The sequence below is a fragment of the Moschus berezovskii genome, chromosome 5 (genome assembly GCF_049115385.1).
Source record: "Moschus berezovskii isolate FMDL1 chromosome 5, NW_MosBer_1.0, whole genome shotgun sequence".
NCBI classification, from domain to species: Eukaryota; Metazoa; Chordata; class Mammalia; order Artiodactyla; family Moschidae; genus Moschus; species Moschus berezovskii.
In genome coordinates, this window is record NC_142464.1 from 69153555 (window position 1) to 69177524 (window position 23970).

Below are 23970 nucleotides of genomic sequence, written 5' to 3' on the forward strand. Positions count from 1 at the left end.
GCAAGTGGGAGGAGACTTAAAAGCCTCCACCCCAAGTGTTAACAATTATTATCTCCAAATGTTGACATATCTGGTGATGTTTATTTTTTATTTTCCTTCTGCCTAAGCCTTGTTATAATGAATACATTGCATAATGAATACATAATGAATGACTCTCATGATGAAAGAAAACCACGATTGGAAATGACCCCTTCTTTTAAAACTAAAAATAAGAGTAGACTGGACTACAGCTGAAATAATTCATGCACTTGCCATCACAGCTCTGAGAAGTATAGCCAAAGAAATCCTGAGGCCACACGCCTCCTTTCACTTCTGAACATCTGCCAACTAAGTGGCACCACCAATGGGCTGCCTTTCGTTGGTGGTTTTTCTAAACGTACGCAGGTTCAGAACATAGGCTAACGTAACTGGGTAATTTGGAAACAATTAACAAACCCATCTTTAAATTGATTACTTAAAGATACAGGTGGTTCACCAGATTTATAAACAAAACCATGTTGGCTCAACATGCTGGTTTATTTTTTTTTTTATTTTGCCTAATCAGCAATCTGCACAAAGCTTTGTGCCAATGTCTGGCCTATTTTAATCACTTGTTCCTCTATTTAAACAATGTAATTTTTTTTTCAACTCCTAATCCAAATGTTCAAATGGTGAACGCTATTTTTAAGAGACTGTATGGACCCAACGGTGCAACACTGATCCAAGCCCACAGAAATCACTGAACTTAATATTAAGTGAACCTTCTTAGCCCTTGTAGTCTTTTAGCAAATTGAAGAATAACAACATTAACAAGAGCCAATGCTTTTTGTTTCAGTACTTACTTTGGACAAGCACCCATCTAAGCACTTCAAGTTAATATGCTCATTTAATCCTCCCAAAGTCTTTTATCCCTATTTAAAAGATGAAAATACAGAGGCACAGAGAGGTCAAGAAATTACCTTAAGGAGACACAGCAGTTAAGTGGCAGAATTCAAACCCTGGCTCTAGGACCAAAGTCAGGTACCAGCAGAACTCTTGTACCTCTGTGAGTAACCCCTGGGGATATCCCCTTGCATGCCATGCCTCTGGATATACTACTCCCATTTCCCCTAATGTTATTTCTTTCCTTTGTTGCCTAGAAAACTCCAATTTAATCTCCAAAACCTGAAACCCTGAGAATTAATCATGCTCTTTCTATCACCCTTTGCCTCATTTATATACTATTTTATTAAAATGTAAATGAATTAATCTTACTATTCACTTAAGTGAAAAGGGGCTGTATCTGATTCATATCTCAATTCTCCACACTTAATATCAAAAGAATGAATTAATTTACAAGTTTGAAAACTTTCGAGGTTTATTTAATAATATAATAACATTTATTACATGCTTACTATTCCAGGCACTTCGTGTATTTTAATTCACTTAAACCTTGTATGCTAGGTTGCTTCAGTCATGTCTGACTCTTTTACAGTCCTATGGACTGCAGCCCTCCAGGCTCCTCTTTCCATGGGATTCTCCAGGCAAGAATACTGGAGTGGGTTGCCATGCCCTCCTCCAGGGGATCTTCCCAACCCAGGGATAGAACCTGCATCTCTTAGATCTCCTGAACGGGCAGGTGGGTTCTTTATCACTAGCACTACCTGGGAAGCCACTTAATTCTGACCATAACCCTAGTGACAAAAGTACAATTACTGTCAACATTTTGGAGACAATGTTAAAGATTCTATTACTGTCCAAGGTCAAAGCTAGTAAGAATCAGAATTTGACCCGAGGCAGTGTGGCTTCATGCTCACTGCCTCCCCAGGACACAGGTCTTGTACTAGACTTCCCAAGGTGCAGAGGAAAGGTCAGAGATAGTTCTGGCCCAAAAAGATGCCACACGGAATCTACTTCTCTTCTTCACATTTATGGAGGGAATGATCACCTGAAGGATTTATGTTCACCCTGAACACATCATGGCATCTGGTCCCATCACTTCATGGGAAATAGATGGAAAAACAGTGGAAACAGTGTCAGACTTTATATTTTTGGGCTCCAAAATCACTGCGGATGCTGACTGCAGCCATGAAATTAAAAGACGCTTGCTCCTTGGAAGGAAAGTTATGACCAACCTTGATAGTATATTAAAAAGCAGAGACATTACTTTGCCAACCAAGGTCCGTCTAGTCAAGGCAATGGTTTTTCCCGTGGTCATGTATGGATGTGAGAGTTGGACTGTGAAGAAAGCTGATTGCCGAAGAATTGATGCTTTTGAACTGTGGTGTTGGAGAAGACTCTTGAGAGTCCCTTATACTGCAAGGAGATCCAACCAGTCTATTCTAAAGGAGATCAATCCTGGATGTTCATTGGAGGGACTGATGCTAAAGCTGAAACTGCAATACTTTGGCCACCTCATGCGACGAGTTGACTCACTGGAAAAGACTCTGATGCTGGGAAAGGTTGGGGGCGGGAGGAGAAGGGGACGACCGAGAATGAGATGGCTGGATGGCATCACCGACTCTGTGGACGTGGGTTTGAGTGTACTCCGGGAGTTGGTGATGGACAGGGAGGCCTGGCGTGCTGTGATTCATGGGGTCGCGGAGAGTCGGACACGACTGAGCGACTGAACTGAACTGAACTGAACACTATCTAGCACGACATTTGCTATTTAAAAAGCTCAGTAGATATTAGCTGAATGATCAAAAATCATTTCCTTATAGTTTTGTTGTTGTTGTTTAGTTGCTACATATATATAAATACTGTTGTTGTTCAGTCACTTAGTCATGTCCAACTCTTTGCAACACCATGGACTGCAGCACGCCAGACTTCCCTATCCTTCACCATTTCCTGAGCTTTGCTCAGACTCATGTCCATTGAGTTAGTGATGCCATCCAACCATCTCCTCCTCTGTCAGCCCCTTCTCCTCCTGCCCTCAATCCTTCCCAGCATCAGGGTCTTTAGCAATGAGTCAGCTCTTCGCATCAGGTCACCAAGGTACTGGAGCTTCAGCTTCAGCATCAGTCCTTCCAATGAATATTCAGGGTTGATTTCCTTTAGAAAAGTTGACTCGCTTGATCTCCTTAGAATGACTGAATTTTTTACATGTAATAGTACCAGGAACTGGTCAAAGTATTAAACACATATTTTTATCTTCAAAATATTTATGTGAGGACTTCCCTGGTAGTACAGTGGATAAGAATCCACCTGTATTGATAAGAATCCACCCAATGGAGGGAACACGAGTTTGATCTCTGATCCAGGAAGATTCCACATGGCACAGAGCAACGAAGCCCATGCTCCACAACTACTGAGCCCATTTGCCGCAACTACTGAGCCCATGCACCCGAGAGCCTGTGCTCCACAAGAGAAGCCACCACAGCGAGAAGCCCCGAGCACCACAACTGGAGAGCAGCCCCCACTCGCCACAACTAGAGAAAGCCCAGGTAGCAACGAAGACTCAACGCAACCAAAAAGAAGACAAAATTTTTTTTTACTGACTATATAAGGAAGGTACCCTTTTTAGCCCTACTTTACAGATGAGGAAACTGAGGCATGACAAGTTTCAATAACTTGAGGTTCAGGATCACAACATTAGACTGTGAAACCAGGATTCAAACTCAAGCAGTCTGACTCTAAAGGCCTGTCATTTCCTATGGATACTGGAACAAACACAAATTATTTGACTTAACACAACAGAAACGTATTCTCTCACAGTTCCAGAGGCTTGAATTCTGTTATCAAGATATCGGCAGGACCATCTCCCTCCTAAGCATCTAGGAGAAGATCCTTCCTAGCCTCCTCCAGCATCCAGTACTCAGTTGCTTCAGCTGTGTTTGACTCTTTGCAACCCTATGGACTGTAGCCCATCAGGCTCTGTCCATGGGATTCTCCAGGCAAGACTACTTGAGTGGGTTGCCACGCCCTTCTCCAGGGGATCTTCCCAACCTAGGGATCAAACCCAGGTCTCCTGCATTGCAGGTGGATTCTTTACCACCAGCAAACCCCTGAATACAGTAAATGAAAGTGAAAGTTGCTCAGTAGTGTCCAACTCTTCACAATCCCATGGACTGTACAGTCCATGGAATTCTCCCGGCCACAATACTAGAACGGGTAGCCTTTCCCTTTTCCAGGGAATCTTCCCAACCCAGGGATCGAACCTAGGTCTCCCACATTGCAGGAAGATTCTTTACCAGCTGAGCCACAAGGGAAGCCCAAGAATACTGGAGTGGGTAGCCTATTCCTTCCCCAGCAGATCTTCCCGACCCAGGAATCAAACTAGGGTCTCCTGCATTACAGGTGGATTCTTTACCAACTGAGCTACAAGGGAAGCCCTGAATACAGACTGAAGTGGTTAAATGTTTGAGATTCAAGGATTTCTTTACATACAAGATAAACAGAATACAATCAAAATGTAAACATATTTTAAGTAAATTAGAAAGTTTATCATAAAAGAGTATTTCCCTAGAATGGAAGTCAGTTAATATACTAGAAAAATTCAAAGCAAAATACTTATAGCATTCTCAGTTTACTATATACCACCCTTCCTTCCTTCAAAGCAATACTTCCGAATTTTGACAATGGACAATCCTCAAACAATATTCTATAATAATGACTTATAATCATTTGATACTTTCTTTTAAAACTCCTAAGTGTCCATTTCTTTTGATTCTTTGGGGTCCACAGCTAACAGTTTAAGATTACATGCAGCCTTCAAATTTTCATTAACAAAAATTAGTGCTCAAGGAAACATGTAAATGAAGTACAAAATTTTTGCAAATAAATGGATGTATTTCAAATTTAACCCATTGACAGTTTCCCTATATCCTTCCGGAGTCTAGTGTCAAACTTGTGCATTCACCCTACATCAACTGTGATTTCTTCATCTGTAATCACCACAGTGGAAGCCTGATTTTCTCTGTATGCTAAGGAAACCACTAGAAATTTCCAAAACAGGATAATTCACAATTTTTTGGTCCTTTAAACAGATTCTCTGGCAAGAATAATTGTTAACCAGCTCAGCACTCAAGAATTATTCTTCGAGATGGTTTCCTTAGAAGACATCATTGATAATTAATTAAATGAATACATTTTTACTAGCATCACCTGAATGACAAAAGGCCCACAAAGCTGCCTTAACTCATTTTAAATATCAATATACAGCATTTAAAACAGGATGCACATGCACAGTATGCCAAAGTTAGTCAAAGCAAACACCACAGGCAAAATGATATTCTCTAAAATCAAATTATTGACCTGAAGTTCTATCTGCTATTTTGTATTCCATCAGTATCCTAACTCAAATCAGAAGTGGAAGTAGTAATTGACGATTCCAGTGGATGGTTCAATTATTTTGGAAGAAACAGATGACCTATATTTTTTTTAAACAAAGTAACAGACTTCCTGTAGAAAAAGACCACTATTAACATGGAATAATTTGGCAAATAAAATTCAATTTTGCTAGTACACCACATTAAAATGCAATTTTCAGACTAATATATTTACAGAACATTTCGAGACGGCCAGTTGCTCACCCCTGGAGGCTGGAGCCTATCCTCTCTAATTATACTGAGTGCATTCTCAGGACAGAATGCTCAATGATTAGAGAAATAACTGACTTTTTTCCTAAAGAAAAACATCTCAACCTCAGTTACATCCTTTAAAAGCATATATCACCCTACAGAGAGGATAGACATTTTCTTTGTTTAAAATAGCAATTAGAAGAAAATGCAAAACAGCCACAATTACAACAGTTTGTGTTTCTGACACAAGCTTTCTCACACTGGTTGGTCCTTAGACTCTCTCCATTCTCCTGGGAAATTTCCTAATTTTTGCAATCTAGTAGCTCTTGTGTCTCAGAGAAATATTCATTTAAGGGTGTGTGTGTGCACGCGCATTTGCATTTGCGTTCACATTTACTGAGTGCCTTCCCCATGCCAAGTTCTATGTGTGTGTGTGTGTATGCAAGTATTTGCATTCACATTTACTGAGTGCCTTCCCCATGCCAAATTCTGTCCTTGTAATCTACATTCAGCCCAGTCCCAGCACCTGCTCCAGCTGTGTGCCCTGGAACAACCTGGGTGAGCCTCAGCTTCCCCACCTGTATTTGCAGATGACGACAGTAGCTGCCTCAAGGAGAAGTGGGGCCAAATGATCTCCACGTAAGGCATTCATCACAGTGACTCACAGGAAATGAGTTGTCTCACAGGAAATGCTCAATAAACATTAACCCTAATTAATTTCTGGGCTTCCCTGGTGGCTCAGATGGTATATAATGACCCTTCAGGAGGTCCGGGTTCGATCCCTGGGTTGGGAAGATCCCCAAGAGAAGGGAATGGCAAGTCACTCTAGTAATCTTGCCTGGAGAATTCCATGTACAGAGAAGCCTGGCAGGCTGCAGTCCATGGGTCGCAAAGAGTCGGACATAACTGAGCGACTAACCCTCTCACTTTCACTTATAATTTCTATAGGATCCTTCTTCCCGTAAGAAAAAGGAGGCAATCTTTTCTGATAGAGACTGACCAGGGATCAAAATCCCAATCTGTAGGTCTCCAAAATCTATCAAACTATAATACGAGGCATCAAACGCGCTAAGGAACTGTCATCCACATTCTCTTTAGACACTAAAAGGGGACGGGGGGACAACAGTCAACAGCAAGGCCATGTAGTTGAACACAAAGCATTAGAGAAACCTACTATAGGACTTCCCGAGGGGAGCAGTGGACAAGAACTGGCCTGCCAATGCAGTAGCTGCTGCTGCTACTGCTGCTGCTAAGTCACTTCAATCGTGTCCAACTCTGTGCAACCCCATAGACAGCAGCCCACCAGGCTCCCCCATCCTTGCGATTCTCCAGGCAAGAACACTGGAGTGGGTTGCCATTGCCTTCTCCAATGCATGAAAGTGAAAAGTGAAAGTGAAGTTGCTCAGTCGTTCCCGACCCTTAGCGACCCCATGGACTGCAGCCTACCAGGCTCCTCCATCCATGGGATTTTCCAGGCAAGAGTACTGGAGTGGGGTGCCATTGCCTTCTCCGGCCAATGCAGTAGACACGGGTTCAATTCCTGATTCTGGAAGATCCCCCATGCCTCGTAGCAATTAAGCCCATGAGCCACAACAATCAAACCTGTGCTCTATAGTCCAACAGCCACAACTACTGAGCCCTCGTGCCTAGAGCCCATGCTCTGTAACAAGAGAAGCCACCACAATGAGAAGCCCAAGGACCACAAGCAAGAGTAGCCCATGCAAAGCAGTGAGGACCTAGCACAGTCACACCCAGAGCAGCCAAGAAGTTAAATAAAATTAAAAAATTTTTAAACATTTCAATCCTAAACAGTATGTAAGTTTTTGATCAAGGACCATCTTCCATAGAATAGTAACAAATGTGGAGTTCATCTAAAATGCCTGGTCCACCTACCAACCATTTCAACATGAGGAAATCAGTAAAGTAAATAACTTGATCACTTTATAGCACACATTTTCACATGATCACAGTAAACCCTCCCATCCAGGTAGTTATCATTGTGGATATTTCATAGATAGAGAAACTGTGGCTCAGGCAGGGCACCTCCTATATCCAGCAACCCCAGGGCAGGGCCCAAATTGAAACTTGGCTCTGTCTAGCTCTAAACTCTACGTTCTCTTTAGAACAAAATGGTCAAGGCAAAAGAAGGGTTAGGTCAGCTGTCACTTGGCTATGAGGGCATAATCAACTAAATAAATGGGAAAGGTACCAGAGTTTTTTGAGGACACCCCAATGAAGATTAATTTTTATCAAATCACTTCATCTCCAAAGTAGAAGTCAGTAGTATACATGGCCAAAAACATGACCCAAATAACGTGTGTGCATGCTAAGTCACTTCAGTCGTGTCCAACTCTTTGTGACACTATGGACTGTAGCCCTCCAGGCTCATCTGTTCATGGAAGTCTCCAGGTAAGAATGCTGGAGTGGGTTGCCATGCCCTTCTCCAGGGGATCTTTCTGACCCAGAGATTGAACCTGCGTCTCTTAGTCTCCTGCATTGGTAGGTAGGTTCTTTACCCCTAGCGCCACCTGGGCTATCCACGTATGGCATATCCACGTATGGCATAACCAACTGGTTATTTCAAATCTGTCTGTGTTAGCGTTAGTTCCACAGTGAAGAAAGCTTTTGAAAACATAGGACTTCGGGATCAGGTTCAGGTGAGTGGTACCTATTCCCTTTCAAGCTGCCAGGGTTCTTGCCCGCCTCCCAACCCTCAGAGCCTCGGCCCTGGGGGGATATTAGGTCACAGTACCTGGGCTGGTGAGCATACAGAACCAGTTCTCTTTCTTTTTTGTTAAACTTTTTAACTGTGATAAAATGTGCATAACAAGATTTATCATTTTAGCCATTTTTAGGGGTACAGTTCTGTGGAACTAAGCATGTTCACACTGTTGTGTAACCATCACCACCATCCATCTCCACAACTTTTTCATCTTCCCCACCTGATACTCTGGACCCATTCAACAATAACTCCCCGTTACCCCTTCCCTCCACGCCCTGGCAACCACCTTCCACTTTGTCTCTATGAATCTGACTTCTGTAGGCACCACATATAAGGACATTCACACAATACCTGTCCTTTTGGACTGTTTATTTCACTAAGCATGATGCCAGTTCTCTTTTTGTTCCCAGTTGGTCTCCTTGAAGAAATATCCTTGAAATTCACACTCTTTAGATGAGTTAAAAATGAATACACAAGAACTAGGTTTCCCTTTTAACTCATTGCTAAAAGGATATATTCGAAGAGCCAACTCATTGGAAAAGACCCTGATGCTGGAAAACATTGAGGGCAGGAGGAGAAGGCAGCAACAGAAGATGAGATGGTTGGATGGCATCACCAACTCCATGCACATGAGTTTGAGCAAGCTCCAGAAGATGATGAAGGGCAGGGAAGCCTGTGTGCTCTAGGCCATGGAGTTCCAGAGTCAGAGATTACTTAGTGACTGAACAACAACCGAAGGATATAAAAACACTAAGAATGGCTAGGGAAGAATTGAGAGTAAGCCAGCAAAGCCACCCCCCAACTTCATGAAATCTCTACTTGTTTCTATTCATTCTCTCAAAAATTTTCACTCTATGCAAATAAAATGTTTAAAACTGCATCACACTAGGTATACTCCTTCTTTAACTTAACGATCTATCAAAAAGATATATCTCTAAGCATTTCAAAAGTTAGTTTTCAAGGTCAATACTGAAGGTAAAGCAAATGTGATTTCATGAAAATATGTATCCACCGAGCTCTCCAATGGAAAGAAACTGTTTTGGGCATGCTAGTACCACACTGCTTAATAGTTGATGCTGCAAAAAGAAAGTAACACCTTTATAAATGTTCATACAAAAATCATTTAAATGTTAAGCGAAACTGTAAATAAAATCTGAATGGGCCATCCATCCCACTGTTATCTCTCTCAATGGAAAACAGCACAACAGCATCTAATGAAAATCTTGTTTCCTTCACAAGAAATGAAGATAATAATGCCACAAATCAACACTTTCCCCTATTGTCTATTTTTATTGGTTTTTCTTGCAAGCCACATGTTCTCGGAAAAAAAGACAAAATTCAATAAAATGCCACATCTTATTTTTGCTTCTTATTTCTGCTTGCAGCTTGTAAAATATATACATAACAGCAGGATCTAGTACCAGTAAAGGAAAATGATTTAAGCTAAAATAAAACTCAAGTCAGCAGGAGATGGCTTTGATCGGGAGACCATTATACGTAAGCCGATGGAATGCAAGACTTCCTTTATTTATTTTAGTACAAATAACCTCAAGTCCTGGAAAAAAAGACATTTTTAGAAAATGACACTGACCCAATTGCTGAGTCTCATGAATAAGAGTGGTGAGCGTTACTTCTGTTGCAGCACTGCTCATACATTTTCTGCTCAAATCATTGGAATCCATTTAATTCACATGTGGGAGTTTCTTCTCCCTGAATTTTAGGATAATAGGTGGTTGAAGACATGGAGATCCTGACCATAGTAATTGTGCTCAGATGCTCAGTAGTGTCTGGCTCTTTGCCACCCCATGGACTGTAGCCCGCCAAGCTCCTCTGTCCATGGGATTCTCCAGGCAAGAATACTGGAGCAGGTTGCCATTTCCTTCTCCAGGGGATCGTCCAGACCCAAGGATCGAACCTACGTCTCCTGCTTTTCCCACATTGGCAGGTGGATTCTTGACCACTTCCCAGCACCACCTGGGAAGCCTGACCATAGTAATGGTATTCCAACAAGACCGGTCACGCTCAATTTCCCATCCCATTTAGGGAATGCACCAGTGCCAGGAAAAGAGCACCCTGACAGGGGAACCCAAAAGCACCAATTCCCAGAACTGAAAGGAACCCTCAGGGACTCCCAGCTCTAATTCTCCTCATGTTCCAGGAGGTTCCTTCCTTGGGGGGAGGGTTTTTGTGGGCTCTTTCATCTACATCTGCAGCTTCTTTTAACCCTCTTCTCAGTGAACTATTACTGCATCTCTCTGGGAGTCTCCCCAAATACAGAAAAGTCAGCAACATGGGACAGGCGCCTTTCCCTGCCCCTGACAACAGAACCAAATGCTTTTTTTACTCTGTATTATGCTATCTACACTAATATCATTTCAAAAAGACTCACTCTGGGCTCTCCCTCTAATGAAAATTTTCAGTGAGCTCGGCCCACCTAGTTCCTTTCCTGGCCTCTGTGACAAACTAGAACCATAAACATGATTGGAGAATAAAACTCTCCAAAAACAGACCTAGTCCATCTTCCCTGACTTCAGGGAGGACCAAAACTAAACATACCTCAACAGAAAAATAACCCAAAGCCAGTAGTTTTTAAATTGGAATTAAGATTCCAACATGTCAGCAAAAACCCAGGTCAAGGTTAACCAAGTCGTGACCCCAGATTTCTTTTTCTCATACCAAATGCTCAGCCTTAGCAACTCCAACTGGTCACTCCTCTCTCTCCTTCCACCTGGAGTCGGCTGACCTCCAGGACAACATCTCGATATCCAAAAGAAGACAGAATGAAGTAGTAATTTGAACAACAGAAGTCAAAAACCACTCTCCATTAGCCAGTTCCTCCCCTAAATACACCAAACGAGCAACAATTTCTCAGGCTCAAAATGACATTTATCTTTGGATCCAAGCCAGGGGGACCGATCAACTGATCAGGCATGAGGAAAATCAATAAAAGAAATCCTGTCCCAACTGAAGATCCTGCATGTGTGAGTGCTCAGTCATGTCCAACTCTGCAACCTCATGAATTGTAGTCAGCCACGCTTCTCTGTTCATGAGATTTCCCAGGTAAGAACACTGGCGTGGGTTACCTTCCCTTCCTTCAGGGGATCTTCCCGACCCAGGGATCAAACCCGTGTCTCCTGTGTCTCCTGCACTGGCGTGAATGTGAAAGTAGCTCAGTCCTGTCCAACTCTTTGTGACCCCATGGACTATACAGTCCATGGAATTCTCCAGGCCAGAATACTGGAGTGGGTAGCCTTTCCGTTCTCCAAGGGCTCTTCCCAACCCATGACTTGTACATTGGCAGGCAGATTTGTTACCACTAAGCCACCCTGTAGTCCTCTACAATGATAAGAAAGTGTTGATGAGTGATGAGAAACAGGGAGTAGAAGGGGAAGCAGAGAGAAGTCTGCCTCACAGGAAACATTACTCCGGGTGCATGCAAAGCAGAACCTTAACAGCAGGCTGTTTAAGGTGTGCACCAAGAAACACCTGTTCAGAAGAGGCCGTGCAAATGCACCCACAGGCAAGTGCTGGGTTAAAGAAAGCTAACAAACTTCTTTTCAGCAGGAATCCTTGAGTACACTGATGAGTAGGTACATACAAGTTTCTGAATTTAACACAGAAGCCTTTACTCACAATGATTTATGGTTTATTCCAATGATTCAGGTTTCCAATCACTCTGAGAAACACTGCTTTAGAGGCTGTGGAACCAAGGCGAGCTAGAGCTGAGCCCTGAATGAGCAGAAAAAATAATAAGGCAACATCAACATAGTTTTTGGACGACAGGAACATTAGGGCTCCTGGAAGAGATTTTTATTGTTGGGGGGATATATTCCTTGATTACCTTTTTATATTATTGATTTATTTAATTTCAGGTGTACAGCAAAGTGATTCAACTTTACATAAATATGTATTCTTTTTCAGATTCTTTTCCACTGCAGATTATCACAAGATACTGAATATAGTTTCCTAAATTGTTTTGTTTATCTATTTTATATGTAGCAGTGTGTATCTGTTAATCCAGAACTCCTTACTTCTCCTTCTCCCCACCCCACCTTCCATCACCAAAGAGATGTTTTAAAGTGAGGCCCTCTGCACATTCTCCTGGCCTGAAACTGATCATCTCCATGATCCTGACCCTGACCCTGATAGCTCAGTTGGTAAAGAATCTGCCTGCAATGCAGGAGACCCCAGTTCGATTCCTGGGTTGGGAAGATCCCCTGGAGAAGGGATAGGTTACCCACTCCAGTATTCATGGGCTTCCCTGGTGGCACAGCTGGTAAAGAATCCGCCTACAATGTGGGAGACCTGGGTTCAATCCCTGGGTCGGGAAGATCCCCTGGAGAAGGGATAGGCTACCCACTCCAGTATTCTGGCCTGGAGAATTCCATGGACTGTATAATCCACGGCGTCGCAAAGAGTCGGACACAATTGAGCAATTTTCACTCATGATCCTGCCATGACCATCAGTTACTACTACTCAGGTCATAGCTTAGTAGTCACCCATTAGGGCTACTTGATCAAAAGAAGCCCACTAGGATTCTCCGTCACATCACCCATCTCTATTATTTCATAGAGCCCCCCACGAAGGCAGCAGAGAATGTTTTAATCATTGCCATACCCTTAGGCCCCACCAGAACACAGTAAGTGCTTAATAAACATTTGCAGAATGAATGAGGAAGTGAAGTATTCTGGCTATCCCTCCCTCTGGCTTGGAGAAATGATGAAACATCTGGTTATATTTAATTTCAGTTCAATATGATTTATTAGTTCAAATAGAGAAGCCATGCTTATGCTGTGGTTGCAAAATTAAATATCTCCATTTCCTGTGGATACATGTTTTCATTCTGAGCCATGATAAGAAAACAATGTATTTTTGAGTCATTCTAGAAACAACAATGAGTTTAAACTGAGCCCCTCCCCTAGACTTCTGTAGAATTTGGACACAAAAATCACAAAAGTTAATCAGCTCTTACATTAACACATACCAACCCCATTCCGTTCCATTCGGTCGCTCAGTCATGTCCGACTCTTTGCGACCCCGTGGACTGTAGCCTACCAGGCTTCTCCGTCCACGGGATTCTCCAGGCAAGAATACTGGAGTGGATTACCATTTCCTTCTCCAGGGGATCGTCCCAACCCAGGAATCGAACCTGGGTCTCCTGCATTGGAGGCAGACGTTTTAACCTCTGAGCCACCAGGGAAGCCCCACCAACCCCATTAACATCATGCTATAAGCCTATACCATTATATCTGGGGATAAACTCTCAACTAGCTGCTGAAAATGTCCTGGGGCATATTTACCAAAGCCGCCAACGATAACACTCTTATTCACTCACATCCTCATTCTTTGACAAATGTTAATTGAGTACTCAGGACTTCCGAAGCACCGGGAACACGAAAATGGAGAAGTCACAGTGCTGTCCCTCAAGGACCTGCAGACCAGAAGAGGAGCCAGGGAAGTAAATGGATACAATTCTGTGTGGTAACCCAGGTGGCTGTAAGTGGGGATGAGGAGCTCACTGTGGGAGCCAGAAAAGCCAGCTGCCCTGTCCTGGGTATACCGGTGGTCTTCCAAGTGTGGGCCCCAGACCTGCAGAATCAACATCTCCTGGGAAGCTGTTAGACGTGCAGACTTTCATCAGGAGACACAACAGGCCTGTGGGATCAGAAAGCCTGTGGTGGGGCCGGCCCTGTGTGTCTTAATACGCCCGCAGGTCACTGACACACACTGAGGTAGACCATGATTAAACTACTTCCTGGAAGAGTTACAAAAGTCAAGCAGGTAAAGAACAGACAGACGGTAAGGATGGTTGCAGGCGATCGGAACAGGATAAAGGGCCAGAGAAAACCTGGCGTCTACAAAAAACCATGAGGCTTGAGCTCAGAGCATGAGACGGAAAGCACAGGAGACCATGAAGTGGGGCAGGTGTGGCACCAAGGAGCCAGGGCTTCACCCTGAGGGCCGCCAGGAGCCCCTGAGGAATGGGATGAACAGGCCCAGACCTGCAGATTTCAAAAGATCACCTTGGAGGCAGTGTTGAGAGCAAGAAGAAGCGCCAGAGAAGGAGTTGCAGACTCCTAGGTGAGAGGTGACTAGCAATGGTCACGAAGTGGAGGCATACTGTCAGAAACAGCAGGCTCTGAGTGGGAGCCGGGGATCAGGGCCGCCTTACTCTGCTGCATAGATGGAGGGGCCAGGTGTGCAGTGGGACAGATGGAGCACCCCTTCTCCTGGGAGGTGGTGCCTGACACACACCCCACACCCCAGCATTGCAGGTGGTTGTCAGGGAAGCACTGAGCACTTCTCCCAGGAGCACACATCACGTTTTATGTAGCTATTCTTTAGCTGTCAGAGTCAGTGGCCATCGTGGTCAGTTTCCACGTGCATCATTTGGAATAGCGCCCAGTGCTTGAGAAGCCAAACTAAATGAATGGCCAAGCCAGGAGGCCACTGAGAGGCCATTGCTCTCATTCAGCGGAAAGAGGACTGTGTCATGGGGAAGGAATTAGAAAGCTGTATCAATTGAACTTAATTTTTCTCTAGTCTGTTGATACCATTCAAAACACTAAATGAAAACCTTTACAAGTCAATCACCTTATGAAAATTCAACAGTTTTTGATCTGTTGCATAAAGTCCACAGGCTTCCCTGGTGACTCAGACGATAAAGAATCTGCCTGCAATGCAGGAGACCCGGGTTCGATCCCTGGGTTAGGAAGATCCCCTGGAGAAGGCTACCCACTCCAGTATTCTTGCCTGGAGAATTCCATGGACAGAGGGGCCTGGTGGGCTACAGTCCATGGGGTCACAAAGAGTCATAAAAGACTGAACAACTAACACACACACACACACACACAGAGTTCACAAGGTCACCTACCTGCCGAAAGTCAGAAACGACCATGAAGTCAGAAGCACACTTGCAAGTGAAAATATCGATATGACAAAGATCCAGGTCACAGATAGACTGCCACCTAATTGAGACAACAAGTCTGCTTTGTTTTCAGAATAACTTTGCAAAGACCCAAAGTACAGGACAGAGACATTTCAAAGCCCGCTGAGACAGACTGAGTGTTTGCTTTGATTTTTAGAAATGATTTCCATCAGGCAGATAATGTTGTGACCCAATTACAGGGTATTTTGGAAACAGCAGGCACCTAACTTGGGGGTGGAGCTGGTGGGCGTAGCGGGAAGAGTTACTGAGCAGGCAGTACCACCTGCCTCTCAATTCTGCACAGAATTTTATGGAGAAGGGAGCTGTGACAATCAGAAGCAATGCAACTTCCCCCTTGACCTGCTTCCCATTTTCTCACAATTCCCAAAATAGAGCTAAGGAAAATCGTAAGTATATTTCTCAGCCCTCTAGGGGGAAAATTTATGAAGGACAGAGATTTGGGTCCCTGGGGAAAAATATGATGAAAGGCAAAGTCCTAGCATCAAGAGGTGGAACAGTGGAAAATAAAACCCACAGACAAAAAGGAAGCAGAGAAACAACAATGGCCAGTTCTTATCCCATAGCACACTGACAGGTCGCACACAAGTTCAGCTCTCCTGGATTCTCCAAACTCAAGCTCTTCAGAGCCACAAGTTAAAGTTTCTGCTTGAAACTAAAATTAATAATAACTGATAAGGTCTTACTAGAGACCGAGTATTGTTTTCTTATTTGGTTGGTTTGGGTTTGGGGGGGGGGTTGTTTTGTTTTGACCTCAGCACGCATCTTGCAGGATCTCAGTTTCCCAACCAAAGATTGAACCCAGGCCATGGCAGTGAAAGCGCCGAATCCTAACCTTTAGACCACGAGGGAACTTCCCCAAGTATTGTTGTAAGCTCTTATCATATTCACGAAACCCTCATAACAACCATGTTCTGGGGAAGCTGAGGCACTGTGTAATTCTGTGGTCCAACTGTGCTGTCCAAGATTATACGGTTATGGAACCGTAGAGCAGTACTGAAATGCTGAGAGTCAAACCACCAAACCTCAACTGCCTCCCCACAGGGCTGTCCTGTGCACACACTGCAGGATATTTACCAGCATCCTTGGTCTCCACCCACTTGATGCCAGTCAGACCTCTTTGACAATCACGACAATCAAAAATGTCTCCAGGAGTATTGCCAAATGTTCCCTAGGGGTCAAAATCACACCCCCCACCCCGAGAACCATAGCTATAGAGATTTGAAAGGCCAAATCTCTAGGTCCTTTATAGAAGCAATAGCAAATACCAGCTGTTGGATAGAAGAAGCAGGCTACCACACTTCCACTAAACCAAAGTAAAATGGAAAAGGAGACAGCTGAAGGGTTTTCTGTAGCAGTGAGTTTTACTACAGTGCTTTGCCTTGGCTCCTAAAAAGCCTGTAAGGTCTTCCTGCTCTCCCTTCTCCCCTCCCTCAGAGCCTCACAAAGGCCTCTACTGAAGCACTTTATAATGACACTCCAGGACATTCCTGTCTTCCTGAACACTTTGCACTGTACCTGGCGCCAAGTCTGTACTCAATAAACATCTGCTGAACAAAGGCATGGACAAAGAAGCTGAGGTTTCTGGGTGTCCCTAGATGATTGCATGTCTGTCTTCGCTAGCGATCTCGAAAAGGTATAAACAAATAAAGTTTGGTTAGTGGGGAGGATGAGAGGCTCTGGTCAGAATCTGAGGTTGAATCAGTGCTTTTCAAAGTATCTACACCCCTCTCTGTTCACTTTAAGTCCAAGCTATGCCTCAGTTCTGTTCAGAAATTCAGCTGTATTTGTTCACTGGGGAACAAACTCAAGAAACCTAACTCATGCTAAGGAAATTCTACTTATTCATATTATAACTTGTGCTGATACACAGTCTGCCAAGCAAACAGAGATACTCATTAATGCAGGTCCACTGACTGACTCTATTGCCCAGGACAAAGATCTACTTGGGAAACCAAATGCAGATCAGAAGGTAAGAACAGAGCTATCAGCCAGCAGCAAGCAGGATGCTCTCAGGAAGGAAGGCACACCCACCTCCCTCTCTCCAACAGCCATAAGTCTCAAGTCAGCCTGGAGGCTGCTTGGAAAGGCCGTGAAATCCTCAGGTTCCTCCAGTCATCAAAGGCCTTGTCACCCCAACACTGCCCCTGATTGACATGTGACAACTGATCAGATTCTGGGGCATTTTATTTACAACAGAAATATCCTCAACCTGAATCTGGCCAGAGAGATTCGACATAGCAACCCTTAGATTCAGACATATTTAGAAATTATATTTGGATTTTTCTACTATTCGATATGTATTCATGTGCACATGAGGCCATCATCTGGAGGCAATGGCTCCGTCACTAAGTACGCGGATTTAGGCTAGCAGGATTCTGTAAATGGATGAAAGGTGAAATTTTCACCTTCTTCCCAAAGGCTGAATCTAGGAAAGTTTCGTGTTGTGGTGCAAAGAATAATGCAGGCTTTGTATAGGGCCTGGGCAAGTACTTTAAAGTTTCTGAACCATAGTTTCCTCATCTATAAAAAGGGAAAAAAGAAGATATCCCAAAAAATGAAGTGAAGTGTTTCTATGTAGCACTAGGCAGAGTTCACCCTTGATAAATGTTATTTCTTCAGCTCCTCAGCTCCTCAGCAACCCACAGACTCCTCTGGGTTGACAACAGTTGCAAGGCAAGCATTATTGTTCACTATGTAGCCTTTGGGCTTCCCAGGTGGTGCTAGTGGTAAAGAATCCGCCAATGCAGGAGACACAAGAGACACAGGTTCAATTCCTGGATCAGGAAGATCCCCTGGAGAAGGAAATGGCAACCCACTCCAGTATTCTTGTCTACAGAATCCCATGGACAGAGAAGGCTGGTAGACTACAGTCCATGGGGTTTCAAAAGAATCAGATACAACTAAGCACGCGCACATACACGTATGTAGCCTTTTGTGAAAAGGACCTCAGTTTCCTAATCTCTAAAATGGGAACAGCACTATAGTATTCTGTAAGAATTAAATAGGGTAACAGCTAAAATAAGCTCTTTGCACAGAGTTCCACAATAATATATTATTAAGACCAGTGAGATCCAAATATTACTAAGCACAGGTTTTTAAAGTATTATCTGAAAATTAACTATATTCTTAAGCTACTATTTAAAACTCAGAAGTAATTTGTGTTTTTTCCCTCACCTCCCACCCTCCTAACAACTACTCAAACTAAAGGTGAACAATACCAATTCCATGAGCAAATTATCCATAAACTTTCTCCAGCGATTCACCAAGGCTCACCCTGGAGGGCATGACACTGAAGAGGTGCAAACCAAGCCGGCTATAACACAATTCCCAGTTCTATGGCTGTAACTCCAACAGCATTTCCTAGAATCACCAATCCTGAATTGCTAAAGCATGCCATTTGGGCAGAAAGAAGTCCGCGTGCAAAAAAAAAAAAACACCACAATCTGTCATTCTGAGGCCCCCTGCCTGCTAAAATTCACATTTCAGTCACTTGTCCTTCCTGCTCTCTCAGAACCTCATCTTTCATCTTGGCACTTTCTTTGTCATTCTTGGGCTATAATTCAAAAATACTTGCTGGTTCCCAGAGCACTTTCGAAATTAACTTCTTCTCAGCTCCTAGGACCAATGACTCCACATTCCTAGAAGGCCCCATCAGCTCACCCACAAGCTCCAATGTGTCCTGGCCTCCACAAGTCAACTTGATCCTGAGGGCAGAGCTCCCTACATCTCAGGCCGATTCCCAGACTTATCAATTTAATGGACCATTAGGCTGCCAACTAAAGCTATCCCCATCAGTTCACAAAAGAAACCTTACCCCCATATCAGAATGGCATCATCTCAGAGAAAAGGACAGATCTTCTCATCTGAACACACTTGGAAAGTACTCACTACATGGTCACCATTATCACTCGGATAAGGAGAGTGGAGGGGCTTCCCTGGTGGCTCAGAGGTTAACGCGTCTGCCTCCAATGCGGGAGACCCGGGTTCGATCCCTGGGTCGGGAAGATCCCCTGGAGAAGGAAATGGTAACCCACTCCAGTATTCTTGCCTGGAGAATCCCATGGATGGAGAAGCCTGGTAGGCTACAGTCCACGGGGTCGCAAAGAGTCGGACACGACTGAGCGACAGAACAGAACAGAACAAGGAGAGTGGAAACCTCACCAACAGACAACGGCCCTAGCGTTGTGATAGTAGCGCTGTGATGCGCATCCAGTATACCCTCCACTAAGCTCTTACTCACAAGGCAGCAATTTGGGAAATGCTACATTCCATACCACCAGTCATGCCAAGACTTCCTTCTTCAATGACAGCGTTTCCGTCCCTCTCGGAGCTCTGTAAGTTCTCCCCAACCTCATCCTCCTAAGTGCATACTTCTCCCAGCTCAGTTCCAAAAGTGCATTCTTTCTACTCAACTTGAAAAGGAAAAATCAAAACAAAACCACTCTGCCTCCTACTTCAAGCATTCCTGAAGCATACTTTCCAGGAGAGTTACACTTCAAAAACTTTAGTTATAACCTAGCAGATAAAATTTTGCAAGACTTCCACAAGCAGCAAAGGACAGAATGGTTTATTTATAACAACTACCTAATCATTAACAAACAATAAAGAAAACCCTTAATTCATATTCCACACCATTCATTTTTTCCATGTTCTCTTTCCATGGCTGTCCATATGAATCTACACATTTTCAGTTCAGTTCAGTTCAGTCGCTCAGTCGTGTCCGACTCTTTGCGACCCCATGAATCACAGCACACCAGGCCTCCCTGTCCATCACCAACTCCCGGAGTTCACTCAAACTCATGTCCATCGAGTCAGTGATGCCATCCAGCCATCTCATTCTCTGTGGTCCCCGTCTCCTCCCACCCCCAATCCTTCCCAGCATCAGACTCTTTTCCAGTGAGTCAACTCGTCACATGAGGTGGCCAAAGTATTGGAGTTTCAGCTTTAGCATCAGTCCTTCCAATGAACACCCAGGGTTGATCTCCTTTAGAATGGACTGTTTGGATCCCCTTGCAGTCCAAGGGACTCTCAAGAGTCTTCTCCAGCACCACAGTTCAAAAGCATCAATTCTTCGGCGATCAGCTTTCTTCACAGTCCAACTCTCACCTCCATACATGACCATGGGAAAAACCATAGCCTTACATAGCAATAAATAATATGCTGTGACTTTTTCCTGATTACAAAAATAATGCCTGTCCTAGCATTTGTTCTGGAGAAGGCAATGGCACCCCACTCCAGTACTCTTGCCTGGAAAATCCCATGGGTGGAGGAGCCTGGTAGGCTGCAGTCCATGGGGTTGCTGAGTCCGACATGACTGAGCGACTTCACTTTCACTTTTCACTTCCATGCACTGGAGAAGGAAATGGCAACCCACTCCAGTGTTCTTGCCTGGAGAATCCCAGGGATGGCAGAGCCTGGTGGGCTGCCGTCTATGGGGTCGCACAGAGTCGGACGTGACTGACACAACTTAGCAGCAGAGCAGCAGCATTTGTTCAATACTTAGAGGACCAGGTAAGATTTAAATATTATGAAAAAAAGATTATGTAGAGAGGGAATGTCTCCTGTAACTCTATACCCTATGCCCCCTCATACCTTGAAACAGACCAAGGCTTCTTACTTCTTGCCAAGTTGTGATGACTTGACTTTCTACCCCATGTACTGCCTCTCTTCCAGCTCTCATCTGGTGTTTGCAGTCACTGCTGTACTCCTACCACAGGCTCAGCAGCCCTGGAGCCTAGTTATGATCAGAAGCACTAGACTTACCGTCTACTTATTGCTGCTGCTGCTGCTGTTAAGTCACTTCAGTCGTGTCCGACTCTGTGTGACCCCATAGACGGAAGCCCACCAGGCTGCCCCGTCCCTGGGATTCTCCAGGCAAGAACACTGGAGAGGGTTGCCATTTCCTTCTCCAATGTGTGAAAGTGAAAGTGAAGTCGCTCAGTCGTGTCCGACTCCTAGCGACCCCATGGACTGCAGCCCACCAGACTCCACCATCCATGGGATTCTCCAGGCAAGAGTACTGGAGTGGCTTGCCATTGCCTTCTCCGATCTACTTATTAACACTTATTTAAATCTTGGTAACAACTCTGGCTTCTCTTCACCTGCCTCACTTCAAGGTTACTGAGGCTCAGTTTTGAGAGCATCTTAAAAGCGAAGTACATTACAAACATCAAATTAGATAGGTTTCCTTTGACCCATCACAGATTACCAAAAAAAAAAAAAAAAAAGTTCATGTAGGTACATTTGGACAGCCATCATTTCTGGTACTACAGCATGGGCATCTGCTTAGTACAGTGATGGTGCTAACATGAAATAATGATCAGTTTATTCCAGAGACCAAGGGCTTCAACTCTGATCAAGAGCTAAAAAGACAAGGTGGAGACATGGGAAAAGTTTGCCCAAAGGGCACATAGGTGCCCCGGCAACCAAGGCACAGGACAGCCTCCTCCACAGTCCCTGAAGAGGCTTATTCCTTAGACCACCTGCACGCCCTGGAGCAGAATCTCTTCAGAAGATGCTGTAAAACAGTTTCAAATACCCAAAGTGTTCTACCCAAATCTAATTATTACCTTATCTCCTACCTAAACTGCAGCCCCACAAACAGTTAATTTTATGACAATCATTCTCTGACAAACAAAAACTAGAAGGGATGTAGGAAATGGTCAACAAAATGAAGGGCATTCCACACAGTAGGCTTCCCTGGTGGCTCAGTGATAAAGAACCCACCTGCCAATGCAGGGGACCTGGGTTCAATCCGTGGATTTAGAATATCCCCTGGAGAAGGGAATGGCTACCCACCACAGTATTCTTGCCTGGAGAACTTCATGGACAGAGGAGCCCAGCAGGCTACCGTCCATGGGGTCCCAAAAAGTTGGACACAACTTAGCAACTGAACAATTCCATAAAGCAGGACAGCTCAGACTTAGTGAAACAAAATCAGCTTCATCTAAAGCTTCACCTGTAGTCCTCCTTTTCAAATGGTTGCATCACAGGCCCCTGGACTGGGACCTGAAGGCTCAAAAGACACCATGAGGGTGCCTTCTACTGCAATACCCTCATTTTACAGATGGGAAAACTGAGTTTCCCAAGGTCACACAGTAAATTTAAGTAGCAGACAATCCTGGCCCAGATGGCAAGTCTTGGGACTCCTTGGTTGGTGGTCTTTTTGTGAAATATCATTAGACATTTATTATGGAGCACCTGTCACTCTGCCTCTGACAAACTACTTCACACCATCAACAGGTAACAACATGTAGGATATGCATTGTGCTTAGTCACTCAGTCATGTCTGACTCTTTGTGACCCCATGGACCGTAGACCACCAGGCTCCTCTGTCCATGGGGACTGTCCAGGCAAGAATACTGGAGTGGGTTGCCATGCCCTCCTCCAGGGGATCTTCCCAACCCAGGGATCGAACCCAGGTCTCCTGCATTGCAGACAGATTCTTTACCACCTGAGCTACCAGGGAAGACCAAGAATACTGCTGTGGGTAGCCTATCCCTTCTCCAGAGGAACTTCCCCATCCAGGGATCAAACCGGGGTCTCCTGCATTGCAGGAGGATTCTTTACTAGTTGAGCTACCCAGGAAACCCCAGAATATGAGCTAATAACATATAAAATTAAAATGGGTAATCTGGGCTTATCTTCCTTACATTCATTTGTTAGTAGTACAACTCTGTTGAAAATAAATGAACATAAAAAAGTTTTAAAATCTGAATAGAAGCTTCTTAAAAACATTCAAATCATTCTGAAGACATGCTGTTCCAATCAAATCTAATTCCAAATAACAAATCAAATATGTTTTACAAGAGAATGCTTACTGAATAATGAAAGCAATTAAACACAGTCTTATATAAAATAAAACTCAGAAGTTCTACTGCCTTACAAGCAATGAACTGTCCACCTCCTCAGAGGGATTTTCTTGGGAAGCTGACATTTATGTCAGAGATAACAACATATAAGATGTGTAAGAGTCTGAATATCAGACTTGACACATAGTAAGTAATGAACAAATGCTACTTTCCTTAACTTGGGAGAGGAAAATAAGCATCGCCCTCATAAGCAGTAATATCTTCTTACAATACTTTTCTAAAAGTCTGTCCTGTGCCCATGAAAAGTGTAAGGGGCTATACTACATCAGGGTACTGAATATTTTAAAACTCAAGAAGGGATAGAGACAACATCCCATTTCTTTTAAGAGACAAATTTAGATATCCTGAAATCAGGATAATCGACATAATACTGTTCCAAAACAATGGCAAGCCTTCCAGTATTCCTGCTGTAACAAAAAAGAAAAAAAAATTGATTTTTGCTGTTTCTCTGGTGGCCGGGAAAACAAAAACAGTCATCAAACTTTGAAACGTGACTTTTCAGAGTAACAGTTTTAAAATATTTTATCTTTGTACATGTGGATTCTTCCACTATTTAGCAGACTTTTCCTAAATTATTTGTAGTCAGGATTCTTATTACTCCAGTTAACTGTAAGAAGTCAGTCTTTTAAACTTCAGCTCATGTGTTTTTCCACTAGCACTTTATAAAAGTTTCAGAAAATGGGACTGTGCTGGGTCCATGCAGGTGAATTACTTAGTTAACAGTATTAACATCCTTTTGAAGAGAGAAGGAAAGAAACATTTCTTTCCTTTCCAGTTTCCTGGAAAAGGATCTTAACTTTAGAATTCCTTCTCAAACGTTCTGAGCAAATATCTAGACCAACCCCAGCCTATGGAGTCCCTGAGTGATTCTTGGAGGTCATGTAATTAGCCAGTGACCAAAGGACAGCTACTGAGATCTGCATCTGTTATCCCCCGGTGCTCTGACT

At 43.7% G+C, this 23970-nt stretch overlaps 1 protein-coding gene and 1 pseudogene across 17 annotated transcripts in view; one reads left to right on the top strand and one right to left on the bottom strand.

Moving 5' to 3' along the window:
- APBB2 (amyloid beta precursor protein binding family B member 2) overlaps positions 1-23970 on the bottom strand; it is a 388982-nt gene that overhangs the window by 363244 nt on the left and 1768 nt on the right. Inside the window, exon 2 of one of the 17 annotated variants that reach the window (XM_055435272.2) lies at positions 11836-11931. The exons of the other annotated variants lie outside the window; for them this stretch is intronic. The gene's annotated coding sequence lies outside the window, so the exon portion shown is untranslated. The remainder of the gene's footprint in view (positions 1-11835; positions 11932-23970) is intronic. 17 annotated transcript variants of the gene reach the window in all.
- LOC148777849 (uncharacterized) overlaps positions 1-23970 on the top strand; it is a 169771-nt pseudogene that overhangs the window by 144099 nt on the left and 1702 nt on the right.